Source organism: Monodelphis domestica, chromosome 1, assembly GCF_027887165.1.
Source record: "Monodelphis domestica isolate mMonDom1 chromosome 1, mMonDom1.pri, whole genome shotgun sequence".
Lineage (NCBI taxonomy): Eukaryota > Metazoa > Chordata > Mammalia > Didelphimorphia > Didelphidae > Monodelphis > Monodelphis domestica.
In genome coordinates this window covers 550,547,712-550,567,598 of record NC_077227.1, presented here as the reverse complement: position 1 = coordinate 550,567,598, position 19,887 = coordinate 550,547,712, and the positions used below count along the sequence as shown (strand labels likewise).

At 35.1% G+C, this 19,887-nt stretch overlaps 1 protein-coding gene across 26 annotated transcripts in view; it reads right to left on the bottom strand.

Annotated features, from left to right (window-relative positions):
• The window catches only part of MYT1L (myelin transcription factor 1 like), a 730,943-nt gene that overhangs the window by 298,976 nt on the left and 412,080 nt on the right, over window positions 1–19,887 (bottom strand). The window lies entirely within an intron of this gene.

Sequence of the window (19,887 nt, the reverse complement as noted above, 5' to 3'; positions counted from 1 at the left end):
TGAAAAAAAAAATGTCATCAGGTATGGTGGAGAGGGGAAGGGAGCAGTATCACCCAAGTCTTTTCTAGTAATGAATTTGGTAGGGGGGAAATGCATGCCCACAGCGAGCTCTTGGCATGCCATTTTTGGCACCTATGCCATAGGTTTGCCATCACTGCCCTAAATGAATAAACACTCTAACTGACCAGCCTCAGATTAGACTTCGAAGAGGAACATCCTAATTACATTTGTACAGTTCTAATTGTGAGGAATTTCCCCACCCAGCTATACTACTTAGGACTTCTCCAACATGCTTTAGAAACCTCTTTTTTTTTTTTAAACCCTTACCTTCCATCTTGGAGTCAATACTGTGTATTGGCTCCAAGGAAGAAGAGTGGTAAGGGCTAGGCAGTGGGGGTCAAGTGACTTGCCCAAGGTCACACAACTGGGAAGTGTCTGAGGCTAGATTTGAAACTAGGACCTCAGGTCTCTAGGCCTGGCTCTCCATCCATTGAGCAACCCAGCTGCCCCCTAGAAACCTCTTTATCTTGTAAGATAATTTCAGCCCTTTAACTCACACTTCAGAAATACTCTTTGCTCTGGTGTCCCTCCCCTAATTGAAGGGTGGATAGCTTCTCTTAGAATCTCCCTTTAAGAAGGGTACCTAGGTCAATCATCTCTTCATTTCCTACACTATCCATTCTTCTTCTCTATCATGCCCCAGAAAACTCTTCATTCTAGAAGATGACTTCAAACCTAGAACTTCTATCTTGGCAGTCTTCTCTGCCAGTAGGGGCGTCTTTCAGACTGGAGGGTAGAAGATTCCACTCCTCTGTGAACTTTCATTTAAGGAAAATGCTGCATATCAGAATATTACTTTAGTACCCCCAAAATGGTACAGGCTCCACTGATGTTTGTAACTGAATAACACAATAAGAGTAGACCTGGGAATTGAACAGGTGGAACAAAGACAAAAGTAAATGACAATACTTGAAAAGTATGGAAAGGTAGCTGATGTATTTCCCAATCTTCCAGCTGGAAGAGGCCTTAGGGAAGAAATAGACAAGCCTGGTAATTCTTCAGTTGAATAAGCCCAGGTCCAGGCTGATTAAGCAATTCTTTGACACACCTAATTAATGGAAAGACTAGGACTAAAAAGCAGATATTCTGACTTTCCCTCCCCTGAAACATGCTGCTAAATGTCTTTTTTTTCTTGTCCATAAGGCTAATTAACCATTCCAAGCCAGAAATTATACAGATATATTTCAGACCTTTCTCTTTTACTTGGCTCTTGATCACAGAAAAACTATCCCTAATTCTTCCTCCATCCTGCCACCACTCAGACTCCTTGAAAACAGTAAGAACACTAAACATGTTGATATATGTATCTGACTTTAAAATTTTAATTTGGTGGTCAGCTGGGTGGCTTAGTGGATTTAGCCTAGAAATGGAAGGTTCTAGGTTCAAATCTGGCCTCAGCCACTTCCTGTGTGATCCTGAGCAAATCACTTAACTCCCATTGCTAGCCCTTACCACTCTTCTGCCTTAGAACCAATACACAGTATTTATTCTAAGAGGGAAGGTAAGTTTTTTAAAATAATTTTTTAAAGTAACTATGGCCTTGATTCTCAAACTATCAGAATATAAAACTACAAAAATCATTGCAATAAAAAATCTTTCCCAAAAATCTGGTTTCTGATCCTTTGTCTCTTTAATTAGGTACCGGCACACAACTTGCAGTGTAAAAACTTAATGGTGCTGTGTGCTATCTCCTTTCTCTAACAGAGTACAAAATTAGGTTTCCAAGAAGAGAACACTTTTATAATCCCCTTAAAGTAAACATGAAAAATTAAGTTAATCTGGAAGGAAAATGTCTTCTTGGTTCTAGTTGATGTTCAGTGTCTGCCCTTAATCATAGGATGCATAATTAAGGCAAACTTGATGGGTCAAGATTCCTTTAGAAGGAAAGATGTCCAATTTTACTTCTTTCAAGAAAATATACACATTTCTTCATCAAAAGTGGACTTTTTGATTTCGAGGTCTTATTTTTATAATTTTAAAATATATGAGCAAGAAGCAGACTTCAAACTAATTCGAGGGGAGAAAAGGGGTAAAGGTAAGAAAAAAGTATTTCATTTTTGGTGTTTTGTTATGAGGGTGAAGAGAGAACACACACTCCCTCTAAGTGTTTTAAACTCAAGATTTTAGAGCAGGCTAAAAATATATTAGGCATTTATAGGAAATCATTCATTCATTCATTCATTCAACAATCCTTAGTCATCTACTAAATGCTAGGGATTGTACTTGGTGCTAAAAGATACAAATACAAAAGTGAGTTGGTCCTTGTGCTCTGTTGTCTTTCTTTACATATTAAGGACTTAATGAAAGTCTTTCCATTATCAATATGTTCTGTGTTTTTCCAGGCTCACGAAAAATTGTTGTTGTGGATAGGATTTTTCTCCCTCCTTACTGACATCTACTAGTATTTGAATTTGTGTTATGGTGAGAAATGACACAAATTCAAATCATTAGCAACACCACCACTAACATCATGTTCATCACATATATTAAGTATTTATGAAAGACCCTGACCCTTGTAAGGAAATCCACCCATGAACCGCAGAGTTGTCATACAAATTCAGAAAACTCTGGTCACTCATCTCCTATTTTGTTTTCTGTTCATATTCTTTCCTGACCTTTTATTAATGTCTATTGAAATCTCACTCATTTTTCAAGACCCATATTAGGATGGCTATGAAATTTGTACTAATTACATACATGCAACTTTCTTCTTTGAACTCTTGAATCACTTTCAGCCTACCCCTAAAATTGAGCACTCTATTCTTCTCTAACTGAATGAATTGTTTCCATCATGGTTACTTTCATAATCTCCAGAAAAAGCATCATTTTGCAAGATAAAGTCAGCTCTGAAACTCTCACCAGCTTATTCTAAGTTCAGGACTTTGAGGCATCTCAGTAAAAAACTAAAAACACAGATACCCTGCATCTCACTGGACGAGGCAAAGTAGAGCAAAAGCTGCTTGAGTGAGCTATTACCAAATAATAGAAGGAGGGAGGAGGACTGACCAATAATAGCCTGGTCATTTTCAATTGAAAATGAAAAATATATTCTGCCTGCTATCAATCATGTAGACGCTTGAGGAGCTTGTTTCTCAAAGTGTGTGGTGGAAAGTTGACTTTTTAATTTCCTGACTCAGAATATGTGAAGGCATCATCTAAATGAGTGACCCTGGGTTACTACATGGTGATGAAAAGTCTTTTAACTAGTTGGTGAGCTAGAACTGAGTCTCTATATGAAAGACTTGAGCTAATGGAAGAAATCTTTTGAGTGAGAAGGAAGAGATGTTGTAGTTCTCTGGTTGAGGAGACAATATCAATGAGAAGAGCATGAGCTCCTTTGGCTGCCTTCTTTCTTCATTTTGGCTGCCGTAGGATTATGAATGCATGGAAGCCCTAGTTCTGTTGACTCTGTTATGTTTCTTCTTCTTTAAGTTTAGGTGAATGAATCTGGATGACAGTCTAATGGATGACCCGGGGGTCTTCAAATGTTGGGAAAGTCACCAGAGGTCCAGCAATGGGAGCCAATAACTGAATCTACTGGCAGCCATTGTAGCCAGGCCAAGTCTAGTGAGCCCTCTTCTTGAACTAGTCTGGTTGTGAATCAACTCAGCAGCAGAGACATTTTGTGCCCAGCAAGCAAGGGCCATACATAGAAGTGATGTTGGCACAGTCCTCCCCTGCTATATTGTGGTTCACTGTACCTTTTTTTTAAATCTAATTCTATATTGTGGAGTTTTCACTATATCTTGGGATTTTGTAGATGAATACTGTACTGTATACAATGGAAATACAATATGCTGTTAGTTCGTGGATTTTCACCTATCTCTGGGGTCTTTGGAATGTAACTCCCAGGATAGGTGGGGGATCACTGTATATTGAATACTCTGACTGGTCTTATGACCTTTGAATAACAATCAACTATAAAATTTTCTTATCTCTTTTTCTTACTAAATGACTTATCTACCTTCATTTCTAGTTATATATTATAAAAATATAAAATGTATCATATGTAAATATATAATAGTTATACAAAAATGAATATATTATATATAAATATGTAAATATTAGTCTGATATCCTTTACTGCTTGTCTAGTGCTTCCTTGGTAAGGTATTATGCTGAGCTCCTGCCAACCATGCCTCTCTCTATAACCCTTCAGTTTAGGGTAATCTTAACATTTTATTCTTTTGAGACTATGGTAAAATAGACATATAGTTTTTCTTCTATTCTCTGATTATTCATATCACTAGAGGAATGAGATTTGGTATTTGCTATCACAAGATCACAGATTTAGAACCAGATGCGACTTTAGAGATCATCTAGTCCAGAGTTGCCAAACATATTGTCTGCAGGCTGCCTGTAGCCCACAATACTCCCAACTGCATCTGGAATGTGACAAAAATATAATTGGGAAATGTTAAAAAAAAAGAAAAAATATAATAAAAATTGATAATGTTAATATGTGGTTTTTAAAAAGTCAATTTATGCCTGACAGGATTCTTATGTATGGTATAGTGCCCCCTGTTTCTAATTAAGTTTAACAATACTGATATAGTTTAAACTTTTCATTAAATGAGGAAACGGAGTCACAGAAATGGGAAGTGATTTGGCAATAGTTGTAATAAGTGTCAGTGTCAGGATCTGAATATAGGTTTTTTAACTGAGGTTTCTGACATGTTTCTGAGACTTGTTCTTCTATATCTTACATTTTGCCTAATGCAAACAATATGTAGAGGAAGTACAAAAGAATAGTTCCTCCCTGGAGTTGTTTACAAATTGTAATGAACAAATGTTATCTGTTATTTCCCTTTGTCATGTGTGACTTTTAAGTAACTTAATCGGTGTTTAAAAAAATTATTGACATAACCAAATTAAAAAAAAAAACTTTGGGGAAACATTAATTCACTGTCTTCTAGAGTCATTATTTCTGTAACCAAAAAGCTTATGCACCCTGGGTAAGGCAAAGGAAATTTCAATCTGAGTAGAAGGTTAAATGTCAACAGTGCCACTCAGTATGCAACCATTCCATTTTAAGCAGGAAGAGGGAGTTTAAATACAGAGATGAGGGTTTGGGAACTTCAAAAATGGCCCCAGGGTATTTGCTTGTAACTAACATCTTGGGCTCCCTTCACCCAAGGAGGGATTCCTTAAAGACACATTTGAAGCTTTAAAAGCTAATGAAGCATTTGAAGGGATTTAAAAACTAACTCGAAGTTTCAAAAAGCTTCAAAAATAGCCATAGGGAGTCCAAAAGGATGGTCACGCTTTAGTTAAAAAAAAAAAGAAATCACATCACAGGCAACTCAATAATTGCTTTGTAAAACTTAAAGCACTATGAAAATGTGAGATAATAGAATAATGAAAAAATTTCTCTTTCCAAATAACATGTTGTTTATTATGGTGTTTTTTAGGTACTTGGAATACCATTCAGAAGTAGTTACAGAAAAGAAAAAAATCAAGCTAATAATACATATCAGTTCTCAGTGACCTCTTTGGAAAGATTATCAAGAATGGCAAAAATTTCATCAGGAAATCTATCACAAAATCATAGAATCCTAGGGAGGCAGCTGGGTGACTTAGTGGATTGAGATCCAGAACTAGAGACTGGAGGTCTAAGTTCAAATCTTACCTCAGATATTTACTAGCTATGTGACCCTGGGCAAGTCACTTAAATCCCATTGTCTGGTCCTTACTGCTCTTCTGTCTTGGAACCAATACACAGCGTTGATTCTAAGATAGAAGATAAGGGTTTAAAAAAATCATAGTATCCTAGAGTTGGAAGGGTCTCTCAACACCATGTAGTCCAACAATGAGGCAGACAAGAAAAGCTTCTCCAACACAGTAGCTGGATAATTTAGCCTTTTCTTAGAAGCCTTTAGTGAAAGGGAGGAGTTTCTTCATTCGTCATCATTTTGAACTTCCACATTATCCTTATTGCTTTCCTTTATGTATATTCTAGTTTGCCAGTGTTAAAGTTTTCTACATTCCCTTCCCTTTCTTTTCATGTCCCTCCCAATGACACCTTAAATGGTTAAAAAAATCCTCAAATATTTATAGTCCAACAGTCAACACCACTACAGTTCTTACATTGGCTCCAAAACACGTCTACTTCCACGGATTTAGTTCATCACCTCTCTGACAGAAGGTGGGTAGAATATTTTCTTTTCAGTATTCTCTGTACTCAGTTTATTACTACATTGATCAGAATTCTAAAATATTTCAAAGTGATTTTTCTTTATAATATTGTGGTCATTGTCAAAATCGACTCATTTCTCACCACTCCACATACGACTCTGAACTCTTTGAAGGTCTTGATTTCCTCTGAAACTGTTCATTTTTGTCATTTCTTATGGCCTAATAATATTCTATTACAACAACATACTATAATTTATTTAGTCATTCTGCAAAAGGAAGCCCCTCAGTTTCCAATTTTTAGCAACTATAGAAAAAGCTGCTATATTTTTCTACATCTAGATCTTATACTTTCTTTGATCTCTTTGGTGGTACAGTCCTTAGTAGTGTTATAATTGAGCCAAAGGGTATACATAATAACTTTGGGGGCAGAGTTCCAAATTGCTTTCCAGAATGGATGGACTAATTCACTGCTCAACCAATAGTGCACTAGTGTATTGGAATTTTCCATCAGAGGAAAAGTATACATTACATAGTCACTTATATAGTTACTTGTATCTCCTTTTTACTTTTTCATTGGTAGGAATGGTAATCTTTTCTGTCACATAATTTCGTTACTACCTTAAATCCTCAATTTGATTTAAAAACTCTAACATATTTCATCTAAAGTTATGGGGAACTCAAAGCCATCATAAAATTACTCTCTTTCATACTTTATTTAAGAGATTTGTGATTTCATGATGAACAGGATCCAACATGAAAATGATGGGATCCAAGATAGAAGAGAAGGAAGAAGCATAGAACTCCTCTCCTAACTCCTCTAAAAAGATTACCATGATTGGTTTAGCAAATTCCCAAATGGTGGGCATTACATTAGTCACCAGATTTAGAGCAGTATGAAAAAGTCTGCAGGAGACTGGAAAATTAACCCTCCAATTGTGGTCAACTCCCTTCCTTCTGGACACTTCAGTTCTCTAGATCCTACACATTTACATTTTCTTTTTTTGGGGTGACATAACGATTTTGACTTGTGTGGAGCTTCTTGTTGTCAAGTCAATTCTTCCTTCTGATCCTGTATAAGTAATTATTTGAACAAAGGTAGACTTTATTTTTATCTTTATTACATTTCATTTTGATAGATTCAGCCTGTTGTAATTTGCTAAATTCATTCTGTATTCTGTCATTTGATGTGTTTGATTTATATTATGCAAACATTTTATAAGCATGCCTCCCATTTCTTCATCAGAATTATTAATAAAGATGCAAAACAGAATAGTTTTGAATTAGAGTTCTAAAGCATACTTTTAGAGAATTTCTATCATGATAATATCCATCTTTTAACTTGTACTCTGTATATGACTATATAGCAAATTTCAAATCCTGCTAGCAATATAAGCCATTACCTATTAAATTCTCTTTTCTACAATTATATCAAGAAAGACTTTGAATATTTGCTTCTAAAATTTGACACTTAATAGGTCCAATATCTAATTGTTCAACAACTATATAAGAATAGAAATGGCATTAGTTTACCATGGTTTGTTTTTAATGAATACATGATATCTCCTTTAATCACTATTTTATTTTTCAAATAAGCACAAAGAATTTAATATTCCATTCTGAAATTTTGCCAATAATTAGAATCAAGTCCATTAGTTTTTAGTTTTTAGAATCTAATTTTCCTTTCTGAAAAATCAAATTTTGATTCATTTTCATTCTATCTCTAATCTTCTGATACTTCTATCAGTTTTCATCTTCATAAGACTCTTCAGTATCCTTTAGATGTAATTTGTCTGGGTATGGCATAGAAATTTTATTTAAAGCAGTTCTGATTATTTCTTGCAACTTCTTTACCAATCTTCACCAATATATATAGTCCTTTCTTAACTGGATTTTTTACCTCTTTAATTTTGAAGGCTGTTTTTTGTGGTAGAGAAAAATGGATTTTAGAAGTTGAAGTCATGTTTTCTTTCTGTCATCTGTAAATAGATACTTTTTCCTCTGTCAGCTTCCTTTTAACTTTCCTTAAAGTTTTTTTCCCCCATTGGGTAGCTAGGTGGCTCAGCATATTAAGAGTCAAGCCCAAAGATAGGAGATCCGAGGTTCAAAAATGGCTTTAGATACTCTAGCTGTTTGACTTTGGGCCAGTTATTTAACCCCCATTGCTTAGTCTTTACTTCTCTTCTGCCTTAGAACCAATTCACAATATTGATTATAAAATTGAATGTAAGAGTTAATTTTTTTTATTGCCTTGAGGAATTTTGGTAGCCCCTTAGTATGTAGAGGACTTTAGTGTTCTTTGCATTATTTTTCTATTGGTTCAGACCAAAATAATTTAGTTTTAGTTTCACATATCGTCCATCATTTATACACTTTATACAGCTCATCAGAAGGCTTACTGTGACAATATTAGCTTTCATGGCTGTATTTTGATTGAGTGCCATGTCATCAAATCTTGCTATTTATTTACTTGTATGAAAATGACAAGTTCATATTATTGCTCATACTAGAAGATAGACTGTCCTCAGTGACTTCCACAATTTTTGTGATGTAATTTTTCACAAAGGTGCACATTAAAGACCTAATAGACATTATGGGAGGGTTAAAGTCTTCTCTGTAGAGGTTGTTTCCTTCTCCACTTCTTTCCTACTTCCATACCAGACTCAAAAGGTCCAAAAAGCAAAGAAATATGTAAGTGAAGATCTAAAAACTTCCCAACAGAGTTGTGCCCAAATGAAATAGCCTGCCTCATATTTAGGGAATCACTGGAGGTTTTAAAATATAGATTGGATATATAGGATAGCATTCATGCTTTGTATAAGTGTTTGTCTAGAGGCTTCTGATGTTCTTTCTACATCTGGGATTTAAATAATCACTTGAAGCTCTAAATATGGTTGTCAACCACAGGTGTGCTAACAAATGTTTAACAATCAGATCTCCAGAAAAAGTGCATATAACATACTTTTAAATTTTATATGCATTATTAACATTTCTCCATAACTTTCTTAAAACTAGATAATTGACAAAACAACAAATCATTCTAAGTGCCCTCCTCTGGCCCAGCTACTATATCCTGAGATACAGAAGCCAGAATTACCCACAGCATACAGAGATATGGCTACATTATGCATGTATTATAAGTAGAATCTTATTTCTGTTTTTTAAAATTTATCTTTAAAATTCATTCATTTATTTATTTATTTAATCTAGAATATTTTTCTATGTGTACATGAATCATGCTAATTTCCTTCCCACCTCCCACCCCCTCCATAGCCAAAAAACAATTCCACTGGGTTTTACATGTGTCACTGATCAAGATCTATTTCCATATTATAAATATTTGCACAAGAGTGATTGTTTAGAATCTATATCCCCACTCATATTCCCATCAAACCATGTGATTAAACAGTTGTTTTCCTTCTATTTCTAATTCCACAGTTCTTCCTCTGAATGTGGATAGCGTTCTTTTTTATAAGTCCCTCAGAATTGTCCTGTATCATTGCATTACTGCTAGTAGATTCTTTAAGTCGACGATCATATCATCTGCAAAGGGTGATGGTTTTAGTCTCCTCGTTTCCAATTTAATAACAATTTCTTTTTCTTCTCTGATTGCTACTGCTAGTGTTTCTAGTACAATGTTAATTATTTATTATCTATTATTAGAGGTGATAATCGGCATCCTTGTTTCACTCCTGATATTATTGGGAAGGCTTCTAATTTATTCCCATTGCAGATGATGCTTGCTGATGGTTTAAGATATATACTGTTTATTATTTTTGGGAAAGGCCCTTTTTTTCCTTTACTTTCTAATATTTTCAAAGAAATGAGTATTGTATTTTGTCAAAGGCTTTTTCTGTATCTATTGAGATAATCATGTGATTTCTGTTGTTTTGGTTGTTGTTACAGTCAATTATATGGATGGTTTTCCTAATATTAAAATATTCTTGCATTCCTGGTATAAATCCTGCCTGATCATAATGAACAATCTTCATGATAACTTGCGAGAGTCTTTTTGCTAGTATTCTATTTAAGATTTTTGCATCTATGTTCATTAAGGAGATTGGTCTGTAGTTTTCTTTTGCTGATTTTTATCTGTCTGGCTTTGTAATCAATACCATATTTGTTTCATAAAAGGAATTTGGTAAAACTCCTTCTTTGCTTATTTTGTCAAAAAGGTTGTATAGTATTGGGGTTAGTTGTTTTTTGAATGTTTGATAGAATTCACTTGTGCATCCATCTGGCCCTGGGGATTTTTTCTTAGGGAGTTCTTTAATGGTTTGTTCAATTTCTTTTTCTGATATGGGATTATTTAAGTATTCTATATTTTTTCTGTTTAGGCAATTTTTATTTTATAAATAATCATCCATATCACATAGATTGCCATACTTATTGCCATATAATAGGGCAAAATAGTTCTTAATAATTACCTTAATTTCCTCTTCATTAGAAGGGAGGTTGCCCTTTTCATTTTTGATGCTATTAATTTGGTTTTCTTCTTTCCTTTTTTAAAAAATTAGATTAATCAGTACTTTATCTATTTTATTTGTTTTTTAAAGTACCAGCTTCTAGTTTTATTTATTAATTCAATAGTTTTTTACTTTCAATTTTATTAACTTCTTTAATTTTTAGGATTTCTAACTTAGTTTTTATCTGGGAATTTTTAATTTGTTCTCTTTCTAGTTTTTTTTTAATGCTCAATTCATTGACCTCTTCCCTCCCTGATTTGTTAATATATACACTCAGGGATATAAATTTTCCCCTGAGTACTACTTTGACTGCATCTCATAGATTTTGATATGATAGTTCATCATTTTCATTCTCTTAAATGAAATTATTAATAATTTCTATGATTTTTTTCTTTAACCAATTTTGAAAAATCATATTATTTAATTTCTAATTAATTTTTGATTTGCTTCTCCATGTGTCCTTACTCATTTTTATTGCATTATAATGTGAAAAATTTTCTCTTATTATTTCTGCTCCGTTTCATTTGTTTGCCATATTTTTATGCCCTAGTACATGGGCAGTCTTTGTGAATGTACCATTTGTTGCTGAAGAGAAGGTATATTCCTTTTTGACCTAATTTATTTTTCTCCACATATCTACTAACTCTAATTTTTCTAAAATTCCATTCATATCTCTTACCTCTTTTTAATTTATTTTTTGGTTTGACTTATCTAGATCTGATAGAGGAAGGTTCAGGTCTCCCACTAGTATAGTTTTACCATCTATTTCCTTCTTCAACTTCACTAGTTTCTTGTTTTAAAATTTGGATGCTATACCATTTGGTGCATACAGGTTGAGTACTGATATTTCCTCACTGTCTATATTGCTTTTTATCAGGATGTAATTACCTTCCCTATCTCTTTGAATCTTATCTATTTTTACTTTGGCTTTGTCAGATATCATGATTGAGACTTCTGACTTTTTTCAGTTAATGCCCATAAGATTGTGCTCTAATGTCTTACCTTTACTCTCTGTGTGTCTACCTGCCTCAAGTGTGTTTCTTGTAGATAACATATGGTAGGATTTTGGTTTCTAATCCACTCTTCTATTTGTTTCCATTTTATGGGTGAGTCCATTCCATTCACATTCAGATTTATTATTACCACCTGTGTATTCCCCATTATGTTGATTTTCTGACCTATTCCTTCCCCTTCTACTTTCACTATTGCCTTCTACACCAGTGTTTTGCTTTTAATCAGTCCCCTAACCCCCTCCCTTCTTATTCCCCTCTGATTTTTCTTTAGGGTCTATTAAATTCCCTTCTCCCTCTCTTTCCCTCCCTTTTGGTACTCCCTGCCTCACTTCCCCACTTAGTTTTTCCCTCTCAACTTCCCTTTAGGGTAAGATAGAATTCAATACCTCAGTGAATCTAGATGCTCTTCCCTTTCAGAGTTGAATCCACTGAGAGTAAGGTTTAAGTATTACCTATTAGCACCTTCTTCCTCTACTTCTTATAATAGTATTCTTCCCCTCCCTCTCCCATGAACCTCTTTATGTAGTATTATTTATCCTATTTTTCTTATTCCTTCAAGATTTTCTTGGTGCCAACTTGTATTCACCACTTTCTTTTTTTACATATCACCTTAAACCACTTAGTACCCGAACCACTGCCTATGAATAATTCTTCTAACTTCTTTGATAGTTAATACAGTTTTTGAGAGTTACAAATATCATTTTTTCATATAGGAATAAACAATTTGACCTCACTGAAGCCCTTAAAATTTCCCCCCTTCTTTATTGTTTACCTTTTCATGTTTCTCTTGAATTTTGTATTTGGACATCAGATCTTTCTAATTAGTTCTGGTCTTTTCTTTAGAAATACTTGGAAATCTTCTATTTTGTTGAATGCCCAAACTTTCCCCTGGAAGTATATAGTCAGTTTTTGATGGGTAGATAATCCTTGGTTGTAGACCCAATTGTCTTGCCTTTCTGAATATCATATTCCAAGCCTTGTGGTCCTGTAGTGTGGAGGCTGCCAGACCCTGTTTAATCCTGACTACTGCCCCTTGATATCTGAATTGTCTCTTTCTGGCTTCTTGCAATCTTTTCTCCTTAGCTTGGAAGTTCTTGAATTTGGTAACTTACACTCCTGGGGATTGTATTTTGAGGATTTAATGTAGAGGGTAACCTATGGACACTTTCAATGTCTATTTTGCCCTCTTGTTCAAGAATATCAAGGCAGTTTTCTTGGATAATTTCTTGTAATATGATGTCAAGTTTTCTATTTATTTCCAGGTTTTTAGGTAGGCCTATGATTCTCAAAATGTCTCTCCATGACCTGTTTTCCAAGTCATATTCTCAATGAGATATTTCATGTTTCCTTCTAATTTGTCATTCTCTTGACTTTGCTTTATTAATTCCTGTTGTCTTGTGAAATCAGTAGCTTCTACTTGCCCAATTCTAGTTTTTAAAGACTGGGTTTCAGCTATGATCTTTTGATTTTTCTTTTTGGTTTGGTCTATCCTGCTTTTCATGGCTTTCATTTCTGGTCTTCAATTTGCTTATCATTTCATTTGATTTCTGGGTTTCTTTTTCCAAGTGGGAGATTCTGGCTTTTAAACTGTTATTTTCTTTTTGAACTATTTCCCACTTTTCTTGCCAAGTTTCTTCTTTCTCACTTGGTTCATAATCTCAAATCTGAACTCCTTAAGAGCTTGTGACCAATTTCCATTTTTTTAAGATTTGGATGTGTTTGCTTGTTTGTCATCCTCTGCTGTCTCCTCTATAGTCTGGGCTTTTTCACCTTAGAAATTATCCAGGGTCAAGGTTCTTTTCTTTTCTATTTTTTTGGTAGTTGCAGATTGTAGTTCCTGTGTGCTGGTGGCCATTTCTGTGCTAGTTTTTTTTCTTTGCTTTCCAATCAGAAGTCTGAGGATGGTAGTCAGGTCTTTATATGGAGCCATATAGTGGTTTTTGTCCTGAGGTCACTTTTTAGTCTCCACTATGCTGTGTGCACCCCCTCTATGCCCTATCTCCACACCTATTCTCCATGTTCCTCAGCCTCCTGGTGTCCCAAGTCTCAATGCTCTCTGGGGTAAGTCTGTAGTTTCCCCAGCTAGTCCTCTGAGAACCTAGTGACTGTCCTAGCCTCACTCTTACTCTGATACTATAGGTGGAATGGGGAAGGGACAATCAGCTTGTGTTTTGTGAGGAGTAATTTTACCCCCTTATAGCATGGAAATGCCCAAACCCTGCCTACCTTCAAGGCTAAGCTCTATGGAAGAGCCCCTTCAATTCTCTGATTTTGGTTTTTGTCCTTTTGAGGTGTTTTATGTTGGGAGGTGGTGAGGAAAGGAAGCCCCTTGCTCCCATACTGTGACCATCTTAGCCTGGAACTGTTATTTCTGTTTTTTAAAATGATTATTTCTCTACCCCAATATGCTGTTGGTCTTCTTGGTTGTTGATGGACCAATATACTAGTTCTCATTGGATCTTACTGAAACATTGGCAATGACATATATTTCCCATATTTTGTGCAGCTGGGAAATCTGAACAGATGATGCCAAACATAATGATAATAGCAGGCATTACTAGATCACTAAGTTTAACAAAATCCTTTCCCTTGATAGCTCTGTGAAGTAGGTTGTGTGAATACTATTACTATTCCCATTTGCCAGGGAATAAACTGAAACTCAGAGTGGTTAAGTGATCACAGTGGGTCACACAACTCATAAATTAGTTGTGAACCTATGTCTCCTGATACTAAGTGCGAAATATTATCCTCTATAACATATTGCCTCTCATCAAGCTTCCTTTTAGACTCTAGAGATTCTGGTCCTAACAAGTACCCTCAAGTCAACTAGCAATTTCTTTCCATGGTCTTGGGTTCATGAATACCCCAGAGAAGTTAAAAGCTAAGAGAGAATTCTTTGACTCTGTAACCCTGGAGGACCCTTAAGAAATGAGATATTGACATGGAATATGACCCTTGCAGTCAGGCGGAAAAAACCCTCTGAATCCATATGAACTAAATAAAAACAGCAGACCCAGCTGATACATTAGGAGAGAGTTCAGGTTGCCTTCTAGAAAATAGGGAGAGTATGGAAAGAGACCTATGAAGGGTCAAGGAGCTGAATATTGAGGATTATGGGCTCAGAGAGTGACAGAAAAATAGATGAATGATGGAAAAAAAATACCGAATGCTGGAGCTGTTTCACAAACAATGAAAGAATGTAGCCTTCCAATTTATAACAGTGGACAAAAAGGAAGTTGTGGGAAAAGAAATTAGGGTATTATGCAAGTACCTCTCAGAGAGAAGTATTGGGAGGTTCCACAAAGCCATCTGACATTTTTCAGTTTCTTTGAGAGCTGCTGGCATGAAAATCACCAGGCTGCATTGGCCATAAGGATTCCCTTCATTTGCCCTTTTAGAGCACCAGGTGACTCCCTAGGATGCTGCAGTCTAATGGAAAGAACATGGGTCTGTGGCTTCGAGACCAGGTCTAGTTTTGACTCAGTTGTTATTTTGTATGATTATAAGTTAAATTTTATTTGTGCCTTATTTTTCTTATCTATAAATGGGCTTAGTAATATCTATCAGCCTCAGGAATTATATATAGTTCTAATTTTTTAAAAGTACACACAATATGAGTCAAAAACTAAAGTTAAGAAAAGCTAATATCACAGATGACATTAAAAGTAGCTAGATAGTATTTATATAGTGTTCACTATATGCTATTGTGCTAAGTCCTTTATAAATATTACATTAGATCCTTACAATAGCCTGCTGAGGTAGATTGTATATTCTATCCCAATTTTATAGTTGAAGAAACTGGGGCAAACAGAGGTTAGCTGACTTGCCTAAAGGCACATTACTAGTAAGTATATGAGGTTAATTTTGAACTCAAGTCTTTTTGACTCCAGGATCAGTCCTCTAGTCACTGTAGTTGCAGAATTAGAGAGGTAATAGTTTCCTTAATCCTTGTGTGTGTGTGTGTAGAGAGAGAGAAAAAAAAGACAGAGAGACAGAGAGGGACAGAGAGAGAGAGAGAGAGAGAGAGAGAGAGAGAGAGAGAGAGAGAGAGAGAGAGAGAGAGAGTTGTGTTCAGATCTAAGTACCATTTTTGAGAAAAGCCATTGACAAGGAGAACATGATGTGAAGAAGAGTAGCTAGAATGGTAAAAAGAACAGAAACTATGCCATACAAGATATGGAAAAGGAACTGGAAAAACTTCAGCCAAAGAGAAGATAAGATTTGGTGTGAGGAGGTACATAGTGTGACAATGGTAACTCTCTAAGTATTTGAAGAGCCATCATGTAGCTGACAGACTATTTGTTTGGTTTGGCTATAGAGAAGAAATAGAGAACACACATTAGAAGTTTGAGAAGAAACTTTTGACTCAATAAATGGCAGAAAAAATCCAATAATTAGAAAAATACAAAATTGGAATGAGGTGCCTTGGGAGGTAATGGGTTTCCATTTCTTAGAAGTAATGAAATAGAAGCTAACTGACTGATCAAGGCATCTAAGTGATGAATAGAGTACTGAACTTAGAATCAGATGAACTTTAGTTCAACCCCTATATCAGATACTTACTAGCTACGTGATCTTCAGAATATCATAACTTCTGACTACCTTAATTTTCTCATTGGTAAAATGATGATGAAAATAGCACCTCTCTTGCAGGTTTATTGTGAATATCAAATGAAACAACATATATAAAGGGCTTGGAAATCTTATCATGCTTTATGATTGTTGCTGTTATTAATACTAGCTGTATGACTACTGACAAGTCATTTAATCTCACATAGGCTCAGTTTGATAATCTGTAAAATGGAGATAATAAAAGTACCTACCCCACAAGATTTCTGTGTGGATTGAATGATATAACCTGTGGGAGAGTGCTTTTTAAATATTAAAGCACTCTCAAAATGTTAGCTGCTATTATTTTTTAAAATATATATTATTTTGGGGACATAGGCTACCAAAACATCTGCTAGGAACAACTGAGTGAATTATCTCAGGGGAATGGAAGAAAAAAATCAATTTCATGAAATAAGGTGATAAGAGATAATACAAATAATTTCTTTATGGAACAAGAAATGAATAACTCCATCAACAAGAGAACTGATCTGAATAGCTTTGAAAATCCTTGGCTTATAAAAACTGTTTTTGCTAAAAAGAAAGTAATACTTCCTTAAGACCAAAACAAGTAGAGATGTGAGTGGAGTAAATAGTGGAGAAACAACTTTGTCCAGTAGATGACTTTGGTGAAGACTTTTCCTTATGAGAATCAAAGACATCAGGGCCTGAATTCCAGAATTGTGAATTTCCAGATCATATGAGTTTTTCTACTCATGTCCTCCAAACTATTCTTTCATGAGTTTGGCACAGTCTTCCCTATCAATATTTTACACATTTATAGGAAAACGTAAACTAGGTTTGCAAATGGAGTGCTGTGATAATTCTTCTTTTGCATTTCATTAAGAACCAATAGTACCATCTTGATGATTTATTTAGATGGGAAGCACACTGATGGGGGCTTAGCAGCTACAGTAGTGTATAATATAGCTTTCCCACTTCAGGGTTACTCTTAGTATTTTGAGAAAGAGTTATAGCCATATGGCTGATCCATTTGGAAACCACCCTCATTCTCCCAACCTGCTAGAATGTGTGCAGGTTGGGGCAAACAAGTTGGCATAAAGAAAGAAGATAGAAAAAGGAAGGTTGCTTTATACCATAAAATTCTTATCTGCAAACTAATAGTCTATCAACTACTTGATAGCCCTTAGAATACTTAGACAACTACCACAGCTACACTACACAGCTCCCCATACTGAATCTTCTTTTTGCTAAAGTTTGACTTTACGCTATCATGTTCTAAATGTTAGTCCTCTTCTCATTTCTCCTTAAACTAAAAGAAATCATCTTCTCTCAGTGATCATCAAATATATTTTGATTAACTACTATGTGAAAATCACTGTTATTCACTATAGAGACAGCAAAGAAATATAGGATACAGATCTTGCCCTCATTACCCTTCAATCTGAACAACCAGTTATAATGGAAAATGATCTTAAATTCAGACATTTACTAGAAACCACATTCTAATTCTATTGAAATTTGAAAATAGTTATAAAATTTCTTTTTTTTTGAGAAATGAAGAAAATTAAAAATAAAAAACCCCATGGCTAATATACCTGTTCAAACAGCCTGCTCCACCAATGTCCCGACCCAGAAAGGAAAGAGAGCTAGCCATGGAAGACCAATCTATTTATCTCCTGTCTACGTCAGCATGTAATGACAGGAAGTCAGTGGGCTCCTGGGAAATTAGTTCAAAGGCACAAGATTTTCAATTACACAGACCATTTTCCTGAATAGAAATACTTATTTCGGAATGGGATTTCATCAGGATGGTTAATCCCTCCATGCTACTGATGGCAGACCATCCAATTTCTCTCATCTTGTATAAGTCATGTCCATATCTTCTGCAAATGATATCGTTAATGAGTAGGGGTATTAATATAAGGTGTATACAGTACAGTACTCAAGCCATCCATTTGTTATTTCTCATTCTTCCTATATTACAAACCAATTTACTTTTCTGGATACATCATTGATGATATTCTTTATATATATATATATATTCTTATGCACAAGTAATTGTTGGTTGTACCCTGAAGCCTATTTTCTTGCACAATGAGTATTTCTAGCATGCCTTTAGAATTGTGGGATTTTGATTTTTTTAATATATGGTTTTCAATGGTTTGTAGACACACAACAGCACAGAGAAGATCTTGGTGTGGCAGTCAGTAACTTGAGTATGCTGAAAATGGTGACATATCATTTCTCAAATGAGATACCACCTGAATCTTTCCTCCTTTTTAACGCAGATATTAGTTTCTTATTCACAGGGATGGACATTGCTTTATAATTCAAAATTTTCTTTCTAAAGACCCTATTCTGATTTTCATTCAAGATTTCTTGACCCACCAACTTTCAATTTCATATTTCCCACATTATCTACAGGACATTTCTACTTAGATATTACTGTCACTTACAGCTTAGTGTGATTATAGATAAACACATATCTCACTTATTTTCTACCTTAGAATAGATATTGTATATTGGTTCTAAGGCAGAAGAATAGCAAGGGCTAGGTAATGGGGAGTAAATGACTTGTTCAAGATCACACAGCCAGGAAGTGTTTAAGGCCAAATTTGAACTTAGAACTTTCCATTTCCAAGCCTGGCTTTCCTTCCACTGAGCCACCTATCTGATCTCCCATAACTTCTTTATTTTTTTTAAACCCTTACCAAATTTGAACCTAGCACCTCCCATCACTGGGCCTGGCTCTCAATCCACTGAGCCACCCAGCTGCCCCTCCCATAACTTCTTTTTAAGGAAGACTGAATTCATCATTTTCTATGCCACAACTCTAATCTGAGTTATTATGCTCTCATGCCTTTCAAATTGCTCCATATTCTGGTCTAATTGTCTCTAAGTCTCCAAGATTCAATTCTTTACTCTAATTGCTCAGTTTCTTTCATCACCTTACTAGCAAGTATTAGAGTCATATGGTTTAAAGAGTGTGTTGGAATTGGAGTTGATGGAATTGTAATTGATTCCTGTCTTTCCCACTTATTATTTTTGTGACCTTGGTCAACTTTCCTCTTTGGATCTCAATTTCTTTATCTGTAAAATGAAGGCAGTGAACTATAAGATCTTAGAGTTCCAGTTTATCTCTGAATCTAGTAATTCCTATGAACTTTAAATATTTCTGGTTGCTGTTAATTCTAAATTCTAAAGCCCTCTGCCTAATTCACACACCTTAGCACATCTATTTTTCAATCTATCCAACCTTATTTCTTATTCCTTCCTAGGATGCACTATTCACTCTAAGTCTGGCTTTCTTACTGTGTCATGGTCACACACCTGCTTCTGTTCCTTTAACCATGCTATACTCCTTTCTGGAGTTCTTTCTTTTTTTCTTTTCTTTTTGGGCCACATCCTATTTCTCATATCTGGTTGTCTTTGAGGATGCCAGCCAACTCTAACCCCTTAGAAACATTATATATACAAATCTATACATAAGAAAGCAAAAGGAAGGAAAATGTGACATTCAGGTTAATTGTAAACTATAAAGGGAATTACTCTTAGTTTCTCATAATTAGTCCTAAATGTATGATTGAAAATCTGTTACCTTAAAAAAGAACTACATATCCCAAGAGCCCACTGACTTCCTGTCAT